General features: G+C 45.3%; 1 protein-coding gene across 11 annotated transcripts in view; it reads left to right on the forward strand.

The window, feature by feature from the left end:
- The first annotated feature begins 800 nt into the window (after positions 1–800).
- The window catches only part of KDM4B (lysine demethylase 4B), a 178,737-nt gene continuing 163,895 nt past the window's right edge, over positions 801–15,642 (forward strand). For all 11 annotated transcript variants that reach the window (XR_012156240.1, XM_073324669.1, XM_073324670.1 and 8 more), the window contains exon 1: positions 801–985. The gene's annotated coding sequence lies outside the window, so the exon portion shown is untranslated. The remainder of the gene's footprint in view (positions 986–15,642) is intronic.

A 15,642-nucleotide genomic window follows, 5' to 3' on the forward strand; every position in this document is an offset into this window, starting at 1 on the left:
GCCGCGCGGTGCAGCTTTTTATCTTAATTTGAAGAAGCACTTTCTGTCCCTGCTGGGCTGAGGTAGAGGGAAAGCACCCTTGCGAGGGGGACGTATGTGTCACGCTTGTGGAAACTTGCCGGGGGGGGGGGGGAAGCGCAGGTCCCCACAGCGCTTGCAGGGCTGGGGGGGAGAAGCGGGCGCTGGCCCGGGGGGGGGGAGGCGGCTCGACGGGGGCACGGCGCGGGGGGCCGGGGTGCAGGCGGGCGCTCTGCCTTACCCTTGGCCCGCGGGGAAGGGCTTGCGGGGCCGGCCCTTGAGCGCCCTGCCCGCTCACCGCTTGCACGACGGGCTGGGGGAGGAAGGTGTAGCCCTGTATCAGCCCCTCCTCTCCCCGGAGAACAGCCCTTGGGCCCCTGCCCTATTGGTGCACAGAGCCCTGCAAACCCCCCGGCTTGCAGCTGTGCCGCGCCTCACGTACTCACTTCCCCGCAACGGCGCCTGACAGCAGGGTCGGGGGCGGAGTGACTGGCACCTCCGCCAGCCCCTCCCAGCACGCTTCACCTTCTCCCACCCAATGGCGACGCCGCAGGGGCGGGGCTTTCTCGTTCCTCTAACCGGGTTGGCCGAAGGGCGCTGAGTGGCGTGAGCGCCGGCAATGGGCCTGCCTGGCTCGGCTCGAGGGGTGGGCGGGCCGTACCCGAGCGGCCTCTTCCACTGTGGGCTTGTTGTTCGGCAGAGAGGCCGGGGAGTGGGGGACGCCGCTGCCCGTCACGAGCCGGGCCGCCAGTGGGCGCGGAGGTAGGGGGCGGCCTGGGCCAATGAGGGAGGGAAGGGGGCGGGCGGCAGGTAGGTGCTGGCGGTGGGATATTGCCAGTAGCCACCCTCGGCCCCCTTTCCGCTTTGCTCCCCCTCCCCCGCCCGCGGGCCGCGCTGTGCTGGCTGGGAGCTGCGGGGTGGCCGCCGAGGAGGCGGTGCGGGGACGGGAGACCGGCCGCAGGCTCAGGTAGGGCCCCGCCTGGGGGGACGGGGATTCGCCTCAGCGGCCGGGCCGGGCCTCAGCGGCCTGGGGCTCGGGCTCCCCCGGCCGGGGCCGACGCTCCCGCCCCGTCCCGCCTCCCCCCCCCCCCCTCACGGGACCCGGCCCGTCCCCGGCGTCCGCTGCCTCGGAGCAGCCGCGCTGCCGGGGCGACTCGGCCCGGCCTCGCTCGGTCGCGGACACCCCTTTCCCTCTCCCCCCAGCGCTGGGGCTTCTCCCGGCCCGGGACCCGTCCCTTCCCCCCGCCCCCTGCCCGGGCCCTCCAGCCTGCGCCCTGCGGGGCTGGGCGCCCCCCTCAGGCGCTACCCGCCCCGGGCTGGCGGGGCCCGTGCGTGGGGGACGCGTCTCCTCCCTCGGCCCCCGTCCCCTCCCCGCTTTGTCTCGGGGGTGCCTCGCCGCTGCTGTTATTTTAGTACCGCTAACTGCGCAGGCTGCTCGGAGCGCCCCCTTCCCCCCCCGCCCCCGGCCGCCCTTCTCCTGGGCCGGGGGGGGTCGCTGCCCTAGGCTTCCCGGGGAGAAGTGTCCAGCCCCCCGGAGAGCGGAGCTGATAGTCCCCAGATCTGCCCCGGGGGTGTGTGTGTATGTGGGGGGGGGTAAGGCTGGGAGAGCAGTGGGGGGGCTGTTGGAGAAGGAGGAGGGGTTGGTAAGCATGGGGTTGTGTGGGGGGGGTAAGGCTGGGAGAGCAGTGGGGGGGCTGTTGATGGAGGAGGAGGGGTTGGTAAGCATGGGGTTGTGTGTGTGGGGGGAGGCTGGGAGAGCAGTGGGGGGGCTGTTGATGGAGGAGGAGGGGTTGGTAAGCATGGGGTTGTGTGGGGGGGGTTAGGCTGGGAGAGCAGTGGGGGGCTGTTGATGGAGGAGGAGGGGTTGGTAAGCATGGGGTTGTGTGGGGGGGGTAAGGCTGGGAGAGCAGTGGGGGGCTGTTGATGGAGGAGGAGGGGTTGGTAAGCATGGGGTTGTGTGGGGGGGGTAAGGCTGGGAGAGCAGTGGGGGGCTGTTGGAGAAGGAGGAGGGGTTGGTAAGCATGGGGTTGTGTGTGGGGGGGAGGCTGGGAGAGCAGTGGGGGGGCTGTTGATGGAGGAGGAGGGGTTGGTAAGCATGGGGTTGTGTGGGGGGGAGGCTGGGAGAGCAGTGGGGGGGCTGTTGGAGAAGGAGGAGGGGTTGGTAAGCATGGGGTTGTGTGGGGGGGAGGCTGGGAGAGCAGTGGGGGGCTGTTGGAGAAGGAGGAGGGTTTGGTAAGTATGGGGTTGTGTGGGGGGGAGGCTGGGAGAGCAGTGGGGGGCTGTTGGAGGAGGAGGAGGGGTTGGTAAGCATGGGGTTGTGTGTGGGGGGGAGGCTGGGAGAGCAGTGGGGGGGCTGTTGGAGAAGGAGGAGGGGTTGGTAAGCATGGGGTTGTGTGGGGGGGAGGCTGGGAGAGCAGTGGGGGGCTGTTGGAGAAGGAGGAGGGGTTGGTAAGTATGGGGTTGTGTGGGGGGGAGGCTGGGAGAGCAGTGGGGGGGCTGTTGGAGAAGGAGGAGGGGTTGGTAAGCATGGGGTTGTGTGGGGGGGAGGCTGGGAGAGCAGTGGGGGGGCTGTTGGAGGAGGAGGAGGAGGGGTTGGTAAGTATGGGGTTGTGTGGGGGGGAGGCTGGAAGAGCAGTGGGGGGCTGTTGGAGGAGGAGGAGGGGTTGGTAAGCATGGGGTTGTGTGTGTGGGGGGTAAGGCTGGGAGAGCAGTGGGGGGCTGTTGGAGGAGGAGGGGGGGATTGGTAAGTATGGGGTTGTGTGTGGGGGGGTAAAGCTGGGAGAGCATGGGGGGGCTTTTGGAGGAGGCGGGATTGACAAACATGGGGTTGTCGGGGGGGCACAGTTGCGAGCCCCCCCTTAAAAATGTCTGTTAATGTCTTGTGAAAATAAAGCAGACTGGGTGGGTGGTGGGTGAACATGATGTGCCAAAGCCCCAGATGCCTCTAGAGGGGCCTGTGCAAGCACTGGGTCTGGGAGGGGGGGTGTCAGTGGGCTTGTGAACAGTTGTTACATGATGGAGGATTTATTTATGCGGCGAATAGTAAATGAGCTGGTAAGCGATTTACAGCAGGATTTTCCTCTGAAAGGAGATGTTCGTGTTTGTGTCTTTGCGGAGGGGGGAGGGTTGTTTTGTTTTTGGTAGCTGCAGATAGGTCAGTGGTGTACTTTTAATATCTTACTAGTTCACAAAAAGCTTGTATTTAGTGGAAATGTGGGTAGTACTATTGTGGTACTGGAATTGGCACCGTCTAGGACCTGAATTTAGGCTTTTAGGCTCTAAAATATAATCCCAGTGTTAATGGAAATGTCCTTGTTTATATTTAGACATTTTTGCCCTGAAATGTTTGCAGCACAAACATTGCAGTTCTGTGCTGCTGAATGAGAAAGTGAAAATGATTAGCTGGGTAGTTTCCAAACTGTGATCCTGAGCTGGCAGTGGTCTGCAGAGGACTAGTTGGCTGGTCATATAATGCTGTCTGTCCTCTTCTTGTTTCTAGCTGAGAAATTGTGTTTTAAAAATAGCTAGAAATATATGAAATGCTTTTGTCTCAGTGGTAGTGTGTGATTGCCCACTCCCCTCCTATTGGTAATCTCTATGATTGAGTGTGAATGAGTATGAGTGTATTGTGGACAGTCTGTTAATTAAACTGTGATCTAGCCTGTCAAAAAGTTTGGTAGCCCCTGAACTGGAGAACTTGCATTCTTCAAGATGAAAGTGTTGCATGGAGATGGAGGGACAATATACACTGTGAAAAGTAATACTAAAAGCATATCTTTTATAATCCAATTTAAAGTGTTTAAAATTGGGCAAAAACTTGGTTTTAGAATGGTTTTTTTTCTGTGACATTTTATATCTCTTGTAATGAACAAATATGTTATACATATGGATATTACCTTGGTGTAAAATTCAGACCTCCTAAAATTCAGTTAGCAACCCGTTTCACAAAATGAGGATCAAAACCTCATTAAAGAAGCTCTGACAATTTGAAATCCAGCCTGTTTTTTTGGTGTTAAAGGTTGGAGGTTCTACTTCAACCTCTGAGATTCCCTTCTACTCCTTGTAGCTTTGTGTTCCCAGTTAGCTGTTTTAAATATTTGTGCCCTACTGCTGTGCGTATTAATGAGAATGTCCTATGGAAGATGCAGGAGGTAGTTGTCCCACTGTACTCGGCACTGATGAGGGCTTAGCTGGATGTTGTGTCTGGTTTGGGGCACCATGCTTTACGAAAGATGTGTCCAAATTGGAAAAAGTCCAGAGAAGAGCAACAAAAATGATAAAATGTTTAGAAAACCTGACATATGAGGAAAGATTAAAAAAAACAAACAAACTGACCATGTTAAGTCTTCCATCCATTCCATCCCCTGTCATTCAGTCCCAGTTTCTGGCAGTCAGAGGCTTACGGACACCCAGAGCACTGAGTTGTATCCCTGACTATCTTGGCTAATAGCCGTTGATGGACCTATCCTCCGCGAACTTCTCTAAATCTTTTTTGAACCCAGTTATAATATTTGGCCTTCACAACATCCACTGGCAAGGAATTCCAGAGGTTGACTGTGTGTTGTGTGAAGAAGTACTGCCTTATGTTTGTTTCAAGCCCTGCTTCCCATTAATTTCATCAGGTGATCCCTGGTTCTTGTGTTGTGTGAAAGGGTAAATAACACTTCCTTATTTACTTTCTCCACACCAGTCATGGTTTTATAGACCTCTATCACATCCTTTCTTAGTCATCTCTTTGCCAATCTGAACTGTCCCAGTCTTTGTAATCTCTCCATGTGGAAGCTGTTCCATACCCCTAATCAGTTTTGCTGCTCTTCTCTGTACTTTTCCCAATTCTAAAATATCTTATTTCAGATGGGGCAGCCAGAACTGTATGCGGTATTCAAGGTGTGAGTATATCATGGATTTATATAGTGGCATTATGATATTTTCTGGTTTTTTATCTAGCCCTTTCCTAACAGCTCCTAACACCGTTACCTTTTTTTGACTTGAGAAAAGAAGACTATGGGGGGATCTGATAACTCTTCAGATAGGTTAAAGGCTATTATAAAGACGATGGTGATTGACTGTTCTTCATGACCACTGAAGGTAGGACAAGAAGTAATTTGCAGCAAGAGAAATTTAGGCAAGATATTAGGAAAAAATGTTCATACTTTTAAGGATAGTCGAGTACTGGAATAGACTTCTAAGAGAGGTTGTGGAATCCCTGTCATTGGAGGTTTTTAAAAACTGGTTAGACAAAACACCTGTCAGGGATGGTTTAGGTCGTAAACCATCCCTGACAGGTGTTTGTCTAACCTGTAAGTATACCTGGTCCTACATCTGCATGGGGGATGCTGGACTAAGTGGCCTGTTGCGGTCTCTTCCAGCTATATGATTCTCTGTTTTTGTCTTGAACTGAACTGCTGTTGGATCACATGTAATGGAGACATATTATAGCCTGAGGCCCACACCAGGGTCTCATCCTTTACCACAGTAGTTCTCAAACTTTCCAGACTACTGTACCCCTTTCAGGAGTGTGATTTGTCTTGCATACCCCCAAGTTCCACGTCCCTTAAAAATGATTTGCTTACAAAATCAGACAAAAATGTGAAAGTATCACACTATTACTGAAAAATAGCTTTTCTCATTTTTACCATATAATTATAAAATAAATCAAGTGAAATATTTGTTTTACTTACCTTTCAGTATATCGTATATAGAGCAGTATAAACAAGTCATTATCTGTGTGAAAGTTTAGTTTGTACTGATTTTGCTAGTGCTTTTTATGTAGCCTGTTGTAAAACTAGGCAAATATCTAGATGAGTTGAGGTACACCTTGGAAGACCTCTGTGTACCCCCCCAGGCTTATGCATGCCCCTGGTTGAGAACCACTGCCTTAACAGATAGGGTAGAAGTGTGGGTTACTTACTGATTAACAGATTGTAGCAGGCACCTTGAGTGATCAAAAAGAAATTCAGGTATCTTGCATATTCAAAACTTGGACTGTTCTTGTGGACGGTTTCAGAGTAACAGCCGTGTTAGTCTGTATTCGCAAAAAGAAAAGGAGTACTTGTGGCACCTTAGAGACTAACCAATTTATTTGAGCATGAGCTTTCGTGAGCTACAGCTCACTTCATCGGATGTGGAATAACCTTTCAGAGGAATTTTAATGATTGGGAGAAACTTGTATATCCAGCCATAAATGGGTAAACATATTGGCTGTGTGATTTTTCTTTTGCGGGGGGGGGGTGTGTGCAATCTGTTAGAAATTATATAGTTAAGTTTTCTGGTAGGATAATCAACTGTGATCCAGTGAAGTGAGCTGTAGCTCACGAAAGCTTATGCTGAAATAAATTTGTTAGTCTCTAAGGTGCCACAAGTACTCCTGTTCTTTTTGCGAATACAGACTAACACGCTGCTACTCTGAAAACTTTGATATGGTAAACAATGTCCTGGTATTTAAGTGGCCATAATTAGGCTACAAAGTTTACACCTTATTAAGATGAATAGGGAAGTTCACAGTTGGTGCTGTTGTTTCAGTCTGTCTTCCTGCAGGCTGAGACAACCATGCATCAGTTAACACATTGTGAAGTGTCTTTGCAACCATAAGGGCTACAAACTAATTTTTTTAAATTAGATTGAAACGTCATGAATATAGAAGAATCTGGGAGACAATGAATGTTTTCCACCCCTTGCTCCCCTGACTTTTCAATGTTTTGGGTTAAAATATAGAAAGTGCATTGTGGTGGTTGACCACTGTATCTCCATTGGTTACCTGCTTGCATCTGTGGGCAGCATTACATGGAATGTAATGTCCATTAGTTGTCACCCATGTTCCAAATCGAATTTGGCAGTCTAAGTGAGAGACTCATTGAATACTGTTAGAAGCCATTATGGTTGGTGTGGCAAAGCAGGATGGTGTGTTTGAGTAATAAGTTTATAATCCATGTGCTGCATTATGTACTAAATCTTGATTTAAAAATTATTGCATGTAAAATCTAAATCTCAGATGTTAAAGTAACGATTTATCTTTATCATGGGCTTAAGTACAAAATCCTCGCTCACTAGTTTTCTTGGCAAATATTTTCTGTCACTGGTAACATATACAGGAGGCCAGACTAGCTGATCTAATGAGCCCTTCTGGCCTTAAACTCTATAAATCTAGGTTATTTTTAAAAAAAATTTGTTGGATGAAACAAAAGTTTACACCACTCTTGGACTGACTTCACAGGATTTCAGAGCGAAGGGAATAGCTGTAGTAGCTAACTACAGTGAGGATGCTATAAAGAAGGTTACACACTATCCCTCAATAGCAATGTACCTGGATATACTCTCTCAACCTTTCCAGACTACTGTACCCCTTTCAAGAGTCTGGTTTGTCTTGCGTAGCCCAAGTTTCACCTCACTTAAACACTACTTATATACAAAATCAGACATAAAAATATGAGTGTCACAACACACTGTTACTGAAAATTTGCTCACTTTCTCATTTTTACCATATAATTATAAAATAAATAAATTGGAATATGAATATTGTACTTACATTTCAGTGTATAGTATATAGAGCAGTATAAGCGAGTCATTGTACGAAATTTTAGTTTGTACTGACTTCACTAGTGTTTTTTATGTAGCCTATTGTAAAACCAGGCAAATATCTAGATGAGTTGATGTACCCCCTGGAAGACCTCTGGAGGGTACACATATCCCTGGTTAAGAACCCCTGGTCTATAGTAAACCATTGTTGAGAGGGATGGCATTTTCCCATCTTGGATTTGCTCTACTGAGCTAATTCTGTTCGCTACTCGCTATAAGTTTTTTCTTATTCTTCGGCCAAATATTACCTGTTTGCTCAACTTATGAATATGGCCGTAAGATTAGTTAACAAATAGTATATGATGGTAGGGTAAGTATTTGAATTTATACTTGCATGGTTTAATAATCATATTTCATCATATAAGTTGTGCAACTCCATAATTATGTACTTGTTAGATGGCTGAAGGCACTAGAAAACACACCTGTGCTTTATTGTGCTGTTTTGGTATAATAAGACCTTTGATCTTTCTGTGCTTTAACCATGGTGATGGTTTGCAACATTTCCTCGGGACTTTCACACCAATTACTTTGGGTGGCTAGTAGACTCATTTTCCCTATCCCCAAAGAGACAGAGCAGGTTCACAGATTTTATTTTTAAACTTGACTTCAGAGTCACTGTATTTGAAGCTGCAGTTTGGTGAGAAGGTAATCTTGTTTGCAGTTCAGAGTTCATCAAGAGCCTGCCTTGAAATGTTTGAGAACTAATGCTGCTCAGAATCTGCAAGATAATGTAGGGCACTAGAGAGAGCTCAGTCGTTCTCAGAGGTCTTATGCCTTCCTATGATATTTTAAGAAATTTTGTAATATCAAACAAATATGGCAATAGTTCATTGTTGGCCTAACAACCAGCATTTTCTTGTGTCAGTAATGTATATATTAGGGTTTGAAGCTGTAGACTCGAGAGAACAGAGCTGCTTATTAAAGCTGAATTGCAGAACTTTATCTTCATAAGAGATTAAAGGAACAGGGACGCTATCTTGCTGTCTCCTGTGTGACATTTATGCTGCATATATTAGTGTCTTTGCTTTTGTTTTTTTCCTTCTGTATCCAAGGCACCTTTTTCAATATTGTTTTCTGTGAAGCTAGCTTTCTTTGTTCCAGATTTTGTTTTAACTTTGGTTTTGATTTGCAACTCTTCCTACAACCATAACTTTTTAAACATGTATTTGAAATTGAAATTCAGGAAACAGATTTGTATAATGTACATTTGAAAACTGTTTTTACATTTTTCCTGGCTGCAAAGCTAATATGTGTAAAAACTATCTTAATTCATACAAATTCAAACGCTTTTTGATGCTTTAAAGGTTTCTTCCAGAATAGCATTTTACTGAGGTATATTTCTAGAGGCAAGTAGAATACACTCTGCTTCTAGGTCCTGTCTTTCTCTCTGCTGTCTTGTACTTGTGCTCAGTCTTTTCCTGAGCTGATAATTTTCTGGCAGTGCAGCTGCCTTAAAGCTTGGAATCTAGGTCAGTGTGTCACACCCACTGTAGGCAGGGCCTATGAGCATCTTGTATATGAGAGTACTAATAAGAACTTGAATTCATAGAACAGTAAAAGCATTTTTTAAAATCTCATGCAGATGAACAGTAAATATCTGAAATTACAACTCCATAGACTACAATCCTGCAATAACATTTTCAGCAATTTGCTCAATTTGAATTTTGGTAATCATGGTAGGGTTGCTGAAGGTGGGCTATTGGGAGTTAATCTTTATGAAGCTAGTGATCTGCTATAGGAGTTGCGCTGAGTGGTGGAGTAATTAGGTTATAATGGTGTAAAATTATTTCAGGTGCTCTGATAGGCAAACAGTAAAAATAGACTGTAGATAACTTCTCAAGTTTGCAGCACTCTAGATTCTGAATCAATTGTTGTGGAAAGATCTTAAAATTATTGCCCTAAGTAGGAGTATAAGTAAGAGATGTACTAGACTTTTCAGTTTACCATGCCAAGGGGAAGAAGCTGCCCCTCGCCACAGCCTTGGCATTTGAAGTGGAAAATCCTGAGGGCTGGCACTACAAAGTTAGGTCAGCTTAACTGTTGCTTGGGGCTGTGAAAATATTTACTCTCTGTGTGGTGTAATTAAGATGACCTAAACCTCGGTGTGGACACTGCTAGGTCAACATAAAAGTTCTTCCAAGCATCTAGGATAACTGCATCTCAGAGAGGTATATTTACTACAATGATGAAAGAACCCTTTCTGTCGCTATAGTGTCTACACAACCGTGTCTGGACAGGGAATGCTGTAGTGTTCCTCATGTAGACGTTCCTTCATGTTGTGGTGTTTGTATCCTGGCTAAAAGAAAAGGAGTACTTGTGGCACCTTAGAGACTAACCAATTTATTTGAGCATAAGCTTTCGTGAGCTACAGCTCACTTCATCGGATGCATCCGATGAAGTGAGCTGTAGCTCACGAAAGCTTATGCTCAAATAAATTGGTTAGTCTCTAAGGTGCCACAAGTACTCCTTTTCTTTATGCGAATACAGACTAACACGGCTGTTACTCTGAAACCTGTCTTGTGACAGTTATTTGGGCAATTTTACTTAGAGCCCTGCTGCTCCCCAGTTACTGTTCTGAGGCCATCTGGTGGCTTTTTAAATGAACAGCCACTGGGGCACATTCACAGCTGGACCAAATACACCTCTTCCAATCAGTAAAAGCCATGTGGTATGTATGCTGTAGGGAACAGAGCCCCTTTAGCCACAGCAAAGTAGAGCTTCTAACTGGCTGTGGGTTGTATCCCGTTGGGCAGGGAAGCAGCCAATAGGAAGGCAGAGGTCGGGTATAAACCTGGAATCGGCTCTCATGTGACTCAGTACGGTGGTGGCTGCTGCACCATTTTGCAAACCTCAGTGATTTTTTTTATGGCAAAAATTTGGGCATTTTGAAGCAAATTGACTTTCAGTGATTTTGGACTACTTTGAGCTTGTGAACACTGCTCTGTGTTTATCCATGTGCAATTGCTGTCAGCCAGAAGGCAATTCTTAAACCTGCAAACTGCTTTATTCTGTATAAGTGGGTGTACGCAAATTAATGCCATGCCTTGCACAAAGGCAGTTAACTTGTATATATTTATGTTCTGAATCCTAACTCTTGGGTGTCATCTACATCAGGAGGAAAGGTGCTACTTTCAATTGAATTAGCTTAGTTGAACTACTTTAACTCAATTTGTCTTGTTGGATTTGGAGCTTGCCAAGCCAATTTACAGCAGCCTCATCAGTTATGTGCAGAGCTCTGAGACCACCACCAAATCTGGTCTGAATGTAGTTGCAGTGATGTGAGACATTGTCTGTTGTTGATCACAGCCACATGTGGGATCCTTTCATTGGTCCCGGGGTAACAGCTGGCGGTATGTTGATCCTGGCCTGTTTGAAATTGTTTCAGAAGAGCACATTAGTGGTGTGGCAAATCAAAGCTGGCTACAAGCATGGTCAGGTCAGTTATAAGATACTGATTTTTGACATCAACTGCAGACCATTCTTCATGCCATGTCAGCATCATAGAGAAATCTGGCCGTGGAAAGTGCGTCCACAATAGATACCTTGATGACAAGCACACTCTTGGGTGGTGGAAAAGGTCTGTGTATAGTGGTAGACTTGGGTTTGCCCTGATCTTCTCAAACATTCTGGCTGTAGCATCCTCACAATGGATGAGTGGTGGAGTGATGTTGCATAACACATGGAGCCGTGGTGGTGGTGTGGGTCAAATTGTCCCAGTTATGATGCTCATGGTTGAGTTATAGTCAGCCAACTTGTTGTGAGACAAATGGAGACAGACTGGAGCATAGGATTCTGGTGCAAAATAACGGGGCTAAACTGGATGATTGCAGGGTTTGAACATTTACTCATGAAATGAAGGCCAATTTGCTTAGAAGGTTATGTGATCTCACCTTAGTTGCAGTTTTCCTCAGATAGTTAAGATGTGTGTGGGATCTGTCCAAGGTTATTCTGAGGTAAACTGGGTGGGATTCCTGTTTCAACAATTTCTGTTTAACTCAATTGAAAAGCCCAGTTAACACCAATCGAGTTGAGTTGGCTTAGCTGAAATAACTCAACTGAAACCCAACTCCCACCCCACCCCCCACCCCCGGGCTCAGGAAATGTCTTGGCTATGGAGTGAGCTAATGAGACTACTGCAGTATGCAGTTGCCTGCAGTTGGGAATATACGTGGTCCTAAATTTGGTCTATGAGGCTGCTGCTTCTCTTTATTTATTCTCTGTTCCTCTTCTGTGAAACTTCCTTAGACTTTCACATATTTCCTGTAATTTTAGGGGAGAGTAATAGATATTCATTCTTCTGGGATGTGGGTATGAATGTAGTTGAAATAAACTCTACAGTCCTGCTTCTTATATTGATAAGATAGTATTTAGTAATTTTATTTTACTATAGGTTACGTTGCTGTCACTGTTAGATTAAAATGTATAAAGTACTTTTTGCTTTTAAACAGCTGCTTTGTTTGTGGTTTAAACTTTGTGTTTTTACTTCATGTTGAAGTAATGTTTAAAAAACTGTGCATTGCTTTTGCGATACTCAGAAGGAAGTTGTTGAGGGAATTGCAGCTATTAATGCACCATTGCATTATTTTACTCATCTCATTCCTTGCTCAGTTTCAGGTATGGTAGAATCCACAATTTCTGAGGCTTCCTCATGGGTTTCCCTGTTGCTGTATCTTATGCAATTTAGGACTTCCTTAAAAGGAAAAAATAAAAAATCTAGCTAAATAAAGTGAAATAAATCTAAAGAACTGTTTTGCATTTTCACACCAAGTACGTACGCAAGACAAGCGCCAAAAAGAGAATAGGTATTTAGAAATTTGGTCACCCTTTTTAGTGTATTCACAGGAGGAGGGCTCCCAGAATCTTTAGCCAGATTCTTTGAATATTAACCTGATCCTGAATAGGTAACATATGCTGTAGTAAGTTAACATTTTATTGTAACTTTGCCTTCATAAAAAGTGTAACCCCCCCACCCCAAAAAGAAACAAAAACAAACAAAAAAAACTTGTACACCAGGCAGACACTTAATAGTACTAAGAGGTGAAAACTTCAATTGTTTATCTTAGTGGACAACTAACTTTCAAGCCTGGTTATGGTCACTTAATTGGTAACCTAACCTTTAATTGAAATTCTTAAGAAACTTTAGTTGCTTGTCTATATTAAAAAAAAAAAAAAAAAGTGGGCAGGGGACTTGGACCTATGTAACTAAATAGATATAAATCATGCTTAAACTGATTTAGTTATTGAGCTAACCTAAACCAAGTGCAGGTACATTATTAGTTTGTATCAGTGTAACTAAAATCAATGTTATGCCAGTAAAAGTTTTCTTAAGCGTGATAACTGAGGCTTGGTTTATGTTTAATATGGATTACCTTGTGTACACTGAACACTCTGAAATTCTCCCTGCCATTGCATTAGCAGCAGTGGAGGTTCACCAGTAATATTGATGGTGGGGTACTGTTATAAGTGGACCTTCTGCAGCTGCTGACATTTTAATGACTTACTACTTATTATTTGTATTACAATAGCATCTAGAGGCCTTAACTAAGATTAGAACTGCATTGTAGAAACATAGCAAGGCAGTCCCTTCTCTAAAAGGTTTGCCTCCTGTATTTGTCTATTTAAATTGTAAAACAGAGGCACAGAAAGGGAAGTGACTTGCCCAAGGTACTGCAGAAGGTTAGTGGTAGGTGAGATTAGAGGGAGGTCTCTGGACTTCCAGTGCAATGCCTTAGCATTAGGCCATACTGCCACTGACTGTTGTCTAGACATGCTCAAATCCAGGTTAGAGGACACATGGTAAAAGTGCTAACAGCTGTGTATGCTATTGCTCCCACTCTTATAACTGATGCCTTGTTAAAACAGGGAAATATACAGGCATAATAATATTGCTGTATCAGTACTGGTGTAACTCCCTATGTGGACACACTTGTAGAATAAGAGTGCCTTTTTCTTAATTGGTTTGTCACTAAGGCACCTTCTGAAGAAATAACATGAAACTGACATGATAGACAGTTTCACTGATGCCCACAGGTTTGGAGTAGCAGCAGGGAAACTGACCAGGCTTGTTTAGTCTGCTCTGCTGCTGCTTGGAAAAACTACCAGCTGGAGCAGTCACAGGAGAGCTGATTGTCTGCAGACTAGGGAAGACAACACTACAGAGCTTACCAGGTTGTTCATAGTTTCAGAGATACCTTTCCAAATGTGAAGTCAAGCAACTTAATTTTTTCAAGTCACTATGCTGAAGGGGCTGCAGCCCAGTTCAGATATTGCAGTGATGAGTGAGATATAAAAACTTTGATATATCTGTTTGGATTGGTGCATACTAATTCTCATGAAAAACAAAACTGTCAGGTAAAGAGTAAACTTACTCATCCAGCAACCTAGATGGCAAAATTAAACTGGATGCTTTAAATATCTGTTCAGTTTCATGGTTTTTGTCTGTGCAAAGCTCTGTTGAGCTTTTTTCAAAAGTTGAAAGTTGAGCCTACGTTATTAGTATTTATTTGTTAACTAATAACAGATCAATAAGGTGAATGTACATGGTGGTAACCTCCATTGCTGAAGAGTACAAGACATCCCTCGAGGAAGATGGTCTGAGTGCAATATACATTTTTTAGCCTTAGAACTAATACGTATTCTGTAGTTTATTGATTTTTTTGTGTGCGCGCACACTTCTTGTATGAGAAAAACCTTAAATTTTCAATTATCTGAGATATTTAGACTTGGCATTGTTATATCCAATCACCTTCTCATCTGTTTTTCAGTAATTGGGGCTCCTTGTGCTCTTTATTTCACTCTAGAGCAAATTGTTCTTGGACTAGATATGCCTGTCTCCTTTAAAGGTATATAATTCACTGTTTTCAGATTCTTTGGGTAGTGTAGTGATCTGTGAAAGTTAATTTTCTTAATTGTTAATGGCACTTTCACCAGATTTAGACAAGTGCAGTGATGTTTGTTGTCTGCATTGCTTAGATTAAGTGGTTAGTAGGTTCAGTGTTCTTCCGTACAACTGCCCTTTTATTACAGAACACCAGTAGTCTTGTATCTATTCTTCAGGCTATGGCTACACTGGCACTTTACAGCGCTGCAACGGTCTCGCTCAGGGGTGTGAAAAAACACCCCCCTGAGCGCAGCAAGTTTCAGCGCCATAGAGCGCCAGTGTAAACAGTGCCCCAGCGCTGCGAGCCACGCTCCCAGTGCTGTAAACTAGTCCCCTCGAGGAGGTGGATTACCAGGAGCGCTGGGAGAGCTCTCTCCCAGTGCTGGCGTGTGACCACACTTGCAATTCAAAGCGCCGCTGCAGGAGTGCTCCCACGGCAGCACTTTGAAGTTTCGAGTGTAGCCATGCTCTAAGTGAGTACAAACTACAGTTAGAGGCTATTAGGGGCTTTCTTTGATGGGAGGAACAGATAAGCTCCTCTAAGGCCTTAATATCTTTCATTTTGTTGGGGCTCATCTCTGGAGAAAAGATATGTTTCTTCGCAGCTGATGCTGCTAAGGCCTAACTACGCTACAAGGTTAGGTCTATGTAAGCTGCCTTGTGTCAACCTAGTTGTGCGTGTGTCTAGACTTAAATTTCTCCCACGAATGGAAGTGCTCTGTTACAGCAACGCAATAACTGTATCGCCACCCTGAGTTCCACTATGGGTGTGTCTGAGGTACCTGAGTCACAGGCTCTTGCCATGACCATTGAGGAGGAGGAAGATGGGAGAGATGCAGCTGGGGACGCCCAGCTATGCCACGAACCAGGATCTGTTTGAGACTCCACCGCTGTCTAGTCAGTCCCAGGATCTGAGCATGAGTGTGCCTGATGCAGGAGAAGGAACCTTGGGTAAGTGTGTAAATGTATTTCCTATTAGAGTAATGTACTGATGGTGCCCCCAACTTAACAAGACACAGCTATCAACTTTTTGTTAATTTACTCACGTTAGAAGAGGTAGTGGTGAAACAAATGGTAAAATTATCTGCTTCGTGTTCCCCTGTAGAGTTGGGTGGATGGCTTGCTGTATGGCCATGTGGAGCAGTTTATGTACACAAGGATGACCCTTG

The sequence above is a fragment of the Lepidochelys kempii genome, chromosome 25 (assembly GCF_965140265.1).
Source record: "Lepidochelys kempii isolate rLepKem1 chromosome 25, rLepKem1.hap2, whole genome shotgun sequence".
Classification (NCBI taxonomy): Eukaryota; Metazoa; Chordata; order Testudines; family Cheloniidae; genus Lepidochelys; species Lepidochelys kempii.